Raw genomic sequence first — 12,109 nt, 5'->3', positions numbered from 1 at the left:
CCTCTCTTGTCCTGCAGTTTTTCAGTTTTCCTCAAAATTGAAGGAGTCTGATGTGACTGGAAGCCACGTGAATGCAAGTGCAGGACTACAGCCATGAAGAAGAGCTCTGAGGAAGTCTGACTTGTAGCAGCCTCTGGAGGAGTAGGATTGGGTAAACAGTCTATGAAAAAGTTTTTGACCTTTTTTTTTTAATATAAAACTGGGTACTGGTTTTCCAGCCACCCCTTCTCTTCTCAGGAAAAGATGGGTATACAAATTTGAGTTGTGATGAAAGAGGCATGCAGAAACAAAACTGAAAGCACCCTTTCTCCTCCCCTCTCTTTTTCCTTGGGTTTTTTTTTTTTTCCTTTGCTTGTAAAAAGAAACAGAAGATCTGTCTTTGCTTCAGAAGACCTTTCAGCACTGTATCAAAGTGCAGGGGGCTGTTAATCACTTACACAGTTTCAGCTGGAAATAGAAAATCAGTCTGGTTGTTCACTTTTGTGATCAGCCAAGGAGATAACTCTGAGGACTGCAAGGCACTGTTTTGTTTTTGGTTTCATCCAAATCAGGAGGGAGGGAAAAGCATTGTAGCTTGGTGACAGTTTAAATGCACATATGTGAATACTTCAGTAACCATCATGTCATATAAATCCCAGACAACTGTCCAAACATCAGGGTTAGCCTAGAAAAAATATTGCTATTTATTTTGCTACCTGAGTTGTTAGGGTCTACTAAAATCTCTGTTTACAGCTGAGCTTAGATGGTTTAATTCTGTTTGTAGTAAAAAATGCTCGAAAAATCCAAAGCTATCACACTGCTTATGAATTAGAACACACAGTTTTTAAACTTTTTAAACAGAAATACAAAATGAGAACATTGTAGCATATCAGTGGATGTGATAAATGGAGAAGCTGCCTATTCAGAGCCAAAGCTCCTTGAGAATCTGTTTGCAGTGATGTGGGCTGAAGGGGCCTGTATATATTCAGCAATCACTTCTCCAAAACAGTACCGAGATTCTTTCTAAAGGATTGTGTAGAGTAGTAAAGGGCAAAGCTTCTGAAGTGTTTTGACAAACACAGAGCCCTGTAGAGCTTTGTGAAGTCATTTCAGAAAGCAAAAATCGGCTGAGGATTGGAAATGCAGGTGACAGAAAGACTTTTAAAGTCCAGAGAGGTGGCATTGAAGGGACACTTACTACATGTGCCTTGCTTCATCACCTGATTTCCTGTGGCAAGTGCAGAAAAAGGTGATGACAGAGGAAGCTGCTTAGGAGAGTGGTACAGAAGATGCTGGCTAGGAGGTGGAGGGGAGTATGGAAACAGAAGTGCTGCTGTCCTTAGTGTTTTTTAACAAGCTGGATCAGCTGTGTGCTAGGTTTCTCTGATGATTTGATTTCTTGATCTGTGATTTCTAAGTAATCTCTTCTGTAACAAAAGGTTTGACACCGTTGCCCTCTGGTAAGCACCTGTCCAGTGAGAATCTGTCTGCTCCTGCAGCGTGTGGTATTTGCAGAGCTGAAGGCAGGTCCCTTTCCAAGGGGTTTCTCTGTTGCATTTCCCATTTGTGTGTTTAGCCACAGGGTAAGAGCTCTTGCCAGCCCCAGCAGCAATACAGCAGTGCCCAGGCATTGCTGCTTTTAGGAGTGGACCAAAAAAATCTTGCTGTGCTGCTGTGTGGGTGGACAGGCTCATATGAGAGATTTCCGATGTATTTCTTTGTTATATCATGTGCCTGTGATCCAGATGAAGGCCATGCACAAACACAAGAGCGAATTGTACAGTAGGTTGGTTGAGCAGGTAGAAGAACACCAGCACTTACCAGCTTTTGCTCCTCAAGCCCAAACAGGGAAATAGCTCATAAATTTGAGGGAACATCTGCTGATAAACTCTGCAAGTTTGCGCCTGTCTTCCCCCTTGAGTCATAAGAACTGGCACAAAAAATACACCTTGGTGATTCCTTGTGAAACAAGAGAGCGCAGCATGCTACTCCTGGATTGTCAGGGATACAAAGGGACCTTTTCCTGATACCAGCCTGGCGCTTGCCTGCTGGCAGAGAGCACGTGCTTGCAAAGTCTTGTGTGAGAGAAAGTAAAGCACGGAGAGAAATAGCCTATCTCCTGTGGTGAAAGATGTGCTGCACAGATTGAGGAGCTGTAAAAGAAGCCACATGTGAAATGTTTCAGAAGGGTAGGATGTGGCAGCCTGGACTAACAAAGCTGCAGCTGGTGTGAGGATCAGGGATAGCCCCAAGCCTGCCTTGGGAGGGATAGCTGGAATTAGTTTTCTCACCTTTGAAATCCTGGAATGATACATTTTGGTTCCCCGTCAGTTTCGCACCAAAATGCGCATTTATTTTTAAACCAAGCATCACCATATGAAGTGCATGGAAATAAGTTGCTATAACTGTTTCTGGTGTGCGAATGTTTGGAATATATGTAAGCAAATATTCCACAAAACCCCAGAATTTCTCCCGTACCAGCACGGTTCATCCCAGGCCTGTGATGGGATCAAGATGCTCTGCAAGCCTGCAGTCGTACCCCCTGCCCTGCACAGCCTCACACTGCTCATCTCTAAGCAGCTCAGACAGCTCAGGGTGTTGTCAGAATAAAGAAGAACGTAGCACTACTGGTGAGTAAGTGCAGGAACTAGTGGGAGAAGCCCTCCCTCTGCTCCCCAGAGCTACCTTGGCTTGCAGGTGAGCACTGGCAGGATTCAGTCCTGGCCCAGAGACAGCTCCTGTGAGCCTCAGGCTGTGGAGCTCCTGAGCTGACAGCTCTGCTGATGTTCACCTGATAACGACTCAGCCTTCTATGCTGGGTTAACTTGAGCAGTGTTTAATTCTTGCAGAAGCTTGGCATAACTAAAAGGCTTGGCAGCTTGAGTTATAAACAGCCAGGAACTTGAGAGAAGTTGATTTAGTTTATTTTATTGTGTGCCAAAACCTCTATTTAAAGTGTCTGACCTCAAGATGCAACAAAAAAGAAAGTTCCTCAGATCTTCTTTGGCTCCATTTTCAGACTCTTTCAATGTAAGGAAAATATTTTGTTGATGTCTACCATCCTCTTAAATCTGAAATATGCAAGGAATGAAAAGCTCTGATTATCAGTAAAAGCATTAAACTTTTAGTGCATTTGTTTCTCTTCCCTGACCTGAGTTCTTGACTTGTTCTTTCGTGTCATGAAATGAAATGTCTCTGGTATACCAACAGCACGTACAGAGTTGCTGGCACAAATGGAGTGGTTTTAGTAATGCTTTTTTTAGAAGAGATATTGCCTACTAATTCAGTCTCTATCTGTTCATTAAGATGAGCAGTTTATTAAAGCCTTTACTACTTCATTGAGGCAGAACTTCTTAGCTAAAAGAGAAAAATACTGCTTGTCTTCTTCATAAGAATTTTCAGGCTTGGTATAATGACTTTTGTGAGGACTTCATGGAAAAAAAGCCTAGTGTGAGATGAAATAGCATCTTACATCATGCTTGCTGAGATGCTGAGAAAGATCCAAGCACTTCCAGATGGAAATATGATGTATGCTGTACTTGATTTAAGAGAAGTAGTTAGTTTTCAGGAGCTTCAAGTCAGATAATGGTAAAAAAAATTGTGGTGATGTATTTTTCTCTGAGTTCTGGGTGGCTCTGGGAGCAGGTTTTGTTTTCCTATCTGTTTCTTCTTTCAGAAGCATCCTTATCTCTGTGACTTTGAAGTTCTAAAGAGCAAGCACTATTAAAGTATTGTCAAAATATACTCCAAAATATTTTAGATCCTCACTTTCAAGCATGTGTTTCCTAGTAGTTTCTAAAAAGTGGTAGTTTGCAAGTTTGAATGCTGAGAATTTGCTTCTTTTCTATCACTTACCAACCACTCCTGCAAATTAAAATTTAGTCATATTCTGGTAGTATCATAAATTCAAATAGGTTTTTCTGGCCTATGTTCTTCCTTGAAATGATGAGCTGATATTTATACATATGTACAAATTTTGTTTATTTTATGTACTATACCTGCAGCCTACACACATGACATTGAACTTTGGCAGTGAAAATTGCTTGATAGATCTTTTACACCAACTCACTGCTTTTTTTGTTTGATTTCATCGTAGCATTCTACAAAGAAAAACTGCAGCTCTTGAATCTGGAAAGTGCTTGTTTAAAAGTAGCTTTACAAGGCAGGAATTTCTGTTTGGCTCTGAGTGAAGCATTTCCCAATCTCACAGACCCATCTCCCTTCCTGAGCATTTTCGCATCATAAAGTTTGTGCAGAGTGAAGCGTGCTCTGATATTGTCCCTGCATCCCATTACCTGTTCCTGAGTGGTGCAGCAAGAAGTGTCCAGATATGTAACTGAAAATTAATGAGGAACGTAGCTTTTTATGGAAGCCACTAGCATTCAGTTTGCAGCACAACAACAGCACTGATATCCTGTCTCAAACAAGCATGAAAGTAGCAGAGCCTTGTTTATCTCACCAGTCAGCAGCAATCACTCCTGACTGCACACCAGAGGCAGATCTGCTGAGTGCAAAAGTGCCATTTTTATATTGCTATTTATCAGACCAGAACTACTGGCTTTACTCTCAAAGCATTTACTTTATTTATTTTGGAGACTGGTACTCTTCCAGGAGAAAAGTATAAACCTATTTGAGGAGAATCAGCATCTGGGAAAAGTGCTCCAAGTCTGCTTTTAGAAGTTACTTCCTTTATTTCCTCCATTATTTCAATATTTATCAAACATCTTCAAAGAAACTTTCTCTTTAAGTCACCTTTATGCCACCCTAGAGCTGTTGATAAAGCACCTGTGGTATAATCTCCATCAGCCTGCATTGAAGTGAAGTGAGCTGGAGTGTAGCACAAGACCAGCAGAGGGTTTTCAAATACTTCATTTATTCCCAGCTTTGCTATTTTTTGTACATGCTAATTTTCTTGACTTTATTTTTATCATTTAGCCAGTGGCCAGAGGTACAAGAAGGCTGTTACTGTACTGTTGGCAAGCACATGAGAAGATGCAACTTGGCTGTAAACAGGCAGTGAGTTATGACAGAAAGAGGAAATAGAGGGAATTAATTCCATTAGAGTAATATTGTGTCCGGGATTTGAGGTTAATCGTTGGAAAGAATAATTGCTGCCAGTTTCCAAATATACGTTTTAACACGAGGATAGCTGTGGGGGCAGAGGGAGGGAGAAACAGGTTGAAGAGTAGTGAGGGGAGCTGAGGTGGGCATGGGTTGTTGCAGAGGTTCCTGCAAGGCTGCTGCAGCCACACTGAGTACTGGGATTGCAGCGTCTGGGGCAACTATTCCTTTATGTTATTTAATGTGTATTCTGTGGCTTCTGGCCCAGCTCCTCGTTTGAAATCTGGGACACCCTCAGTCTAGATGGCACATGTGGCTTACAGTAAACTTTTGCTTAAAATTAATTTGAGATTGTTTCTCTTAGTGGTAAAGTGGTCTGTGTAAAGGTAAGGATGTTTGTCTGTAAAAAAACAAAAGAATGCTGGGACCTGACTGTGGAGAAGTTTGTAACTCACCTCTCCAGGGCATGGAGAAGCTGTCTGAACTCACTTCCATACTATTGACAGTTTTTGCTTCTTCATGGAGGACAGGAGACAAAAAGAGACTGGGAAAGAGCAAAAATACAAATAAAGCAAATCCTAAGCGTGATCTGCAAAAGTTTGAAGTGATTTATGTCAGTTTGCGATAAATGGGACAAAGTGAGGGGTATGTGGATTTAGAAGCACCCCCCTCATCCCATTCCTTTCCCCTTTCCTTTGGTTGATTGGTTGGTTTGTTTGTTTTTTGTTCCAGTAGTTTGATGTTTTTGAGGTTGTTCATGCTGTTGCTTCCTTGACTTGCAGGAAGGGATTGTTGGGGGGCAAGGGAGTCTCAAATAGTTGTTCTTGGAACCATTGCAACTCCTTTTAAGTTACAAGACTTAAATGTTTTTAATTAAGTTGACTTTGTCTTCAAAATGTGAATTTAGTACTTAAAATCAAATAGTGTTTTTAAAGACTCTTTTCTCATCTACTCTGACCTTCTCCCACCACCGAGGTCACTCAGCTGTACTGCAGAGAGGAAGTGTGGAAGGAAAAATGTTTTCAGTTTGCCAGGAACCACTACAACCTCAAGGGATTTTGAGCCGTGGGTCATTTTAAGAACTGTGATTTGTTAAAGTACCTGGAATTTGTTCAGAACATTCTTGTTGTTGCTGTTGCTGGTAGAGAAGCAGTTGTTCAATTTTCCAGTATGATCGAAGTGTGAACAGCAAAATTTGTTCCTCTCTTTTAGGGCACACCTGGAAGTGCAGACTGCTTTCAGCACTATCCAGAGTGACCATTTTCAAGCTTGTTAGCTTAAGAGGGCCTGTTTCTGCATGTGGGAACCATGACAAGCTGTAGTGTAGGATGGTCAAGCCATTAAATAATGTACAGCCTGCTGCACTTGGCGTAGCTCCTTATTTGAGCCTGGATGTGTATGTCAAATCCAACGAGACAAAGCCAGACTCATTGGGGCATACCGAGGTGCTAGAGTTCCTATTTAAATCTGTATCTGTACATATGTGTGTGTGTCTTATGCTAATGCCAAGCAATTGTATCAATTCACAGCTTGACAGATTGTCTGTGCCGGATAGGAAATGTTAATTCTCTGCTCTTGTAACTCAATCACTCTTCTCCCCGTGGCCCCATAGTGAGGCCTCGGTTAGGGGGAATGTATAAACAGCTGCAGCAAGGCTGCTCTGAATACAGATGTGTCTTCCTGCAGTGAGATCTCTGGGTCACCAGGTGTCCTGGTTTTGGCTGGGACAGGGCTCATTTTCCTCCTAGTAGCCAGTACAGAGCGGTGTTTTGGACTTGGGTTGAGAATAATGTTGATAACACACTGATGTTTTGGCTGTTGCTAAGTAGTGCTTACCCTGAGTCAAGGACTTTGCAGTGTCTCATGCTCTGCCAGCGAGGAGAGGCACCAGAAACTGGGAGGGACCGTGGCCAGGGCAGCTGACAAGAACCGGCCAAAGGGATATTCCATACCATAGAACGTCATGCCCAGTATATAAACTGGGGGAAGCCAGCTGGGAGGTGCCCATGGCTGCTGGGGGACAGGCTGAGCATCTGTCAGCAGTGGGTGAGCAATTGCATTGTGCATCGCTTGTCTTTCTTGAGCTTTATTTCTTTGTCTCTTAACTTTTCATTACAAAAATAGCATTATTATTATTACTACTACTACTATTATACTTTGTTTCAGTTATTAAACTGTTCTTACCTCAGTCTATGTGTTTCACCCTTTTTCTTGTCCTCCCCATCCCACCACAGGCAGGGAGGGAGGGAGTGAGTAGCTCTGTGGTACTTAGTTGTTGCCTGGAGTGGAACCACACCACCAGGCACCACGTAAGCCATACATAAATGGGTTTCAGGGTCCCTCTCCATGGGTTAGCCAGCTGAGCTGTGCTTCTTTCCTCCAGAGGAATGCTCTGCTGCTTTCCACCCACAGTCCTTCCCCCAGCCCTGGCTGTCCACCTTGCTCCTCTGGGTTCTGGCAGCTTTCTGTCCTTGACATGCTGTCTCCTCCTTAGCCTGGTTGTCTCAACACCAGGTTTCTTAAAATGCTGCTGAACTGCATTTGAGTTACAGGTTGGCAGCAGTGCTCAAAATGGGACCAAAATGGGACAATTTATTTTACCTGTGGTCAGGAGCTGTTTGTGGACTGCTTGCTGTATTTCTGGTGGCTTGAGAAGCTGTCATGGTTATTGTACAGGTTTATAGATTCTATCTCGGTCTAACTTCCAAGTTAGTCTTGTTTTGACCAGATGACCTCCAGAGTTCACTCCCAACCTAAATTATTCTGCAATTTATACTGTTACTTAAACATAGTGCAGATAAGGAGCAGACAGGTGCAGTAAAAGAACTGGTGAGCATAGCACAGAATTCGGAAACAAAAGGTGATTCATGGGCTAAAAGATAAAGAAGAGTCAAGCTTGTATCTCTCTTTTGCAACTCGATACATTTCCATGGGCTGGTATTCAAATATTGGCTGCTCTTGATAATCCACTATCTAATTGATAGGTCACAGAACTAAAGGTCTGGCATATGTTTGTTATGAATGTTGTTTAAAATTCTTAGTCTTAACTCTCCTTAAAAGAGAGCTAGACACGAAATGTTTACTACTAAGGCTACACAAGTAGCATGTGTGTGGCAGGGGAAACAGCTTATAAAAGAAGGCTTAACTTGTAGATTTTTTCACCTCTGATAGGCCATTAACACACTTTTATTCATTTATACCCATCTGAAAGTAGCTCAGTAACAGCAGGGCGATCCCAGTTGTTCACCAAAATAAACCTTTCTACAACAATAGCTTTTGTTAGCAGTGCATTTGTATATATTAATTTTGCGGATGACTTGTTCCATTACTGAATCATTGAACTTTCATTCCTCATATAACTAAGCATTTGATTTGCTGCCGCAAGCATTCACACAAGTATAAACACCATTGCTGGGCTATAATGATATGTGCCCTCTTAAAGTGTTTATTCTACAGCTGGTGATTTGTGCTCCAATGTACTTTAACTCCTAGTGCATAGTGTAGCATTTTTTTCCTTGAAGTAGAAGAGGAATCATACACTTTTGGAACAATAAATGGGTCTTAAATGGTACCAATACCTGCTTGGAAGTCAGATCAACACAGGAATTAATGCATGTTTTATATCTTGTGATCTTCAATCTTAGTTACTTGAAGCTGCCTTTATTTTCAGAAGGCAGGTACTGAAAATCATGCTCTTTTGGCTTGTATGATTAATAACTGTACTGCAAAGTTACAGCCTCCCAAACCACCTGGGTTTCTTTTCAGGATCCTCTTTGCAAGTTATTCCAGCCACCATCAGCCTTGGGAGTTTGTGACAGTGCTGGCCCCATGCCATGCCTCCTATGGGCAGCGAGAGTTACCTTTAGGGCCGCGATGCTTGCTGCAATAAAGATGCAGGTGTGGAGGTACCTGGGATGGCATCTAATCCAAGCTGTAGCATAAAACCATCATTTTTGGGTTCCTTCTGCACCACTGGGTGCACTCTCCAGCTGTGGCCAAGGTCCCTCCCAGTTCTGGAGATTGTTTTGTTGGTCTAAAAGCTGCAGCCAGCCCATATTGCTGTGCCTGCTCCCAGGTGTATTGTATCTGAAACCCTTGTATTTGCTTGGTTCACGGGGTGTGTGCTCTTCCTGTTCTAATTCTTAAGGAGATATATTTACTCTGTGTCATATTTTTCACTCATAAAGTCTGTCCCATATGGTTATTTAAGGGTGAATATCTCCTCTCACCTTATAGCTCTTACTGAGTGCTGTGATTGCACTGCAGAAATAGAAACCAGTGATTTATGTTCGTTCTTGGTAATAAATGACCTTGGGACCTGGTCTCTTAGGGCCTAAACTGTAAATAATTAAGCTTAACCTCTGTGGAACCCTCACTCAACCCAAGCTGGTTTTAGCTGTAATTTTATAACAGTTAACTTTTAATTTCTTTCCCAGACCCTGTGGTCATGTAGCATAGTCAAAAAAATAAACCCACCCAAAATTAAAAGCTATGCACACCTTTTTTATCTGCATGAGATAATAAACGCTGTGCAGTCAAAAACCCACCAACTGATATAACTGCAGAGCAGCCATGTGTTAGTTCCAGCTTGGCCTAGCAATTCCAAACAGGAGCAGGCTCTCAAGATCATTGATTCCCTGTTTATTTTTCAAGTCTATCGAACTATGAGCTTTGGGCATCTGAGTTTTGTTCTTGACTAACCTGATATTGGCAATTGAGATTTTTTTTTTTACTTCATATCCAAATAAAAGGGAGTGCGAAGGAAACAGGGAGGGATGCAATTTTTCAATATTACCTGATGAAGTGGAGGATTGTAAATTTCTGGAAAGATTAAATATATTTTCTAATTTTTTTTTTTTTTTTTTTTACATTTGGGCAGTTCAAAAAGTGCCAGTTGGCTCTGATGGTTTAGGTTTTTAGTCAGGCAAGGTTAATTAATATTTTGGGCATTCTGAGTAGGCTGATCTATGTACAGCAATGCTCAAATTACAGTGTGAGATTTAGTCCTGCGAGCATATTCTGGTGAAATAAATTACTGAATGGGGCATTTGGAAGTGAGTGTTAAAGATGACAAAAATATCCAGCTGAGTGCACTACTGCACCCCCAAATGTTACTTTTTCTTCTGAGAATCATCTAGGTGCATGAGAGAACCTTGATTTTCAGGACATAGGATTTTTCAAAATCAGTGCTTAGAAGAGAGTAATGGAAGCTGGGCAAATGACTGCTCTGTGGTTCCTTGAACCCCTTCCCCTGAAAGCCTCTGGAACAGAGGTAAAAAAAAATGGAAAACTGCAGCTTTCATTTGGAGAAAGACTGGTTGCATCTCATGATGCTCTTTTAGAGGTATCTTTTCCTTCTAATCCGTGCTGTCTGTTAGCTTATCTCATGGTTGACTTGTAATAATTATCTGTGCTGAGTAACTATTTCAGTGTCCAGGCAGTTCATACTCAGTATGCTGTTGTGACTTTATCCCTTCCACCGTTCTTCCAAATAGTTCTTAAAAGTTGTTTCCACCTTCTGACAGGGTTCTGTTACTCCTGCAAGTCCTATGGACCTCTTTTTCTGCTTTCATAATTTGATTTTAAATATAGACCTGTTGATCCAAACACTTCTTGTGTTGGCAATCGCTTTTCAAGTGTCTGTTTTCTGTGTGCAACAAGATGGGGATTAAAATTCAACAGGGATTAAAAAAAAAAACAAGCAAGAATGAAGAATAAAGTGGAAGCAAGGTTTTCTTCCTGTCCTTATTCGTGTGTTTGTGAGAGAAACAACACGGCTGATTCAAACTCTGTGGGATGTGGACAGTAGGCAAAATATATTGTGGAGATACAGTTCCCTCTGGATAATTCAAAAATACACCAAAAAAATCATTATGCTGCTTACAGTTTCCTTCGTTACTCTTGTGGCTTGAAACATATCCCAGATTCCTCAAGTTTTGTGCAATCTTTTTTTCTTCCATAAATCTGGAGCTGTGGATGCTTCCTCCCTCCTCTGCTGTACTTTACTCCTGGGGAGGGGCGTGTCCAAATTCCATTTCTGAGTAACAAACTCTCTTGTCTTCAGGCCAACAGCGTGAGTCAGGAGTGAGAGAGTTCTTCCACTTCTTGCCTCCCCTCAGGCAGGTTTGGAAATCTCTGGAAAAGCATTTGTGGTCAGTTTGGCATCAGTTTTTATACTGCATGTGGCTAGTTTTCTGCATCTTTTGAATTATCCTCTTGGATAATATCCCCCTGGAGTACACTAGAACATGAGAAGGAGAGGAACACTAGATAAGAGCAACCTACTGTTAGGGAAATGCAAATGACATGACATCACGGTTTACATATTTCCATTTCAGGAGCAATCCAAGAGAGTATCATCTCCTCCATCATTAGAGATGTTTTACTAATTTATGTGCTGAGGACAATTTGCAGTGGTTAAAGACTTGTTTGTTAACCACTGAAAGCAAGTGCCACCTGCTGCAGTTCTTTGTGTTACACTTTGTTACTGGGAATGAGGGTGCTGTACAACATATGCTCCAAATTTTGAAGGAGCTGCTGCTGGTTTTGTGTTACCCGAGCACCTCATCCTTCTTGTCACCTGCCAGAGCTGTCTGATCATTGTGTTAGGGCTGCACTGCCTCTTCTGCTCATGATTCAAAGGAAAAAGGGGATGTTTAGCATCTCTTGAGCTTCCAGACTGCACCTAGCCTGAGCAAGAGAGGGAGGCCACGCTGCTGCTGGTGCAGGAGTGAAGGGAGCTGGTGGTGAAAACAGCTCCTGTGTTTCTGATGTGAAACCATCCAGTGCCAGGGAGGGGAAAGCCCTGAGCACAGTGAGAAGTAGCCATCTGCTAAGTAATGCTAAAATTTGGCAGGAGTGAACTACACAGGAGCCCCTGGTGCTTGCCAATCGATCTGGGCAGCAGGAAAGAATGTTAGGGCATCTGTTGGGATTTCCCTGCTTGTAGAGTAATGGATCCCCCCCCCCATTACAAAAATCTTTGGTTTTCTAATATGTTCCAAGCAGAAGCACTCAAATAATCTGGGAACTTTTAGAAAAAGAGCTGTACATGCCCTTCACTGGGGAA

General features: G+C 42.0%; 1 protein-coding gene across 3 annotated transcripts in view; it reads left to right on the top strand.

Moving 5' to 3' along the window:
• Positions 1-12,109, top strand: part of EPS8 (epidermal growth factor receptor pathway substrate 8) — a 128,267-nt gene that overhangs the window by 49,387 nt on the left and 66,771 nt on the right. The window contains exon 1 of one of the 3 annotated variants that reach the window (XM_008644013.2): positions 6,932-7,086. The exons of the other annotated variants lie outside the window; for them this stretch is intronic. The gene's annotated coding sequence lies outside the window, so the exon portion shown is untranslated. Of the gene's footprint in view, positions 1-6,931; positions 7,087-12,109 lie in introns of those variants that run through there. 3 annotated transcript variants of the gene reach the window in all.

The sequence above is a fragment of the Corvus brachyrhynchos genome, unplaced genomic scaffold, assembly GCF_000691975.1.
Source record: "Corvus brachyrhynchos isolate BGI_N302 unplaced genomic scaffold, ASM69197v1 scaffold191, whole genome shotgun sequence".
Taxonomy (NCBI): Eukaryota; Metazoa; Chordata; class Aves; order Passeriformes; family Corvidae; genus Corvus; species Corvus brachyrhynchos.
The sequence above is the reverse complement of the archived record's forward strand: the minus strand, read 5'-3'. Positions and strand labels throughout refer to the sequence as shown.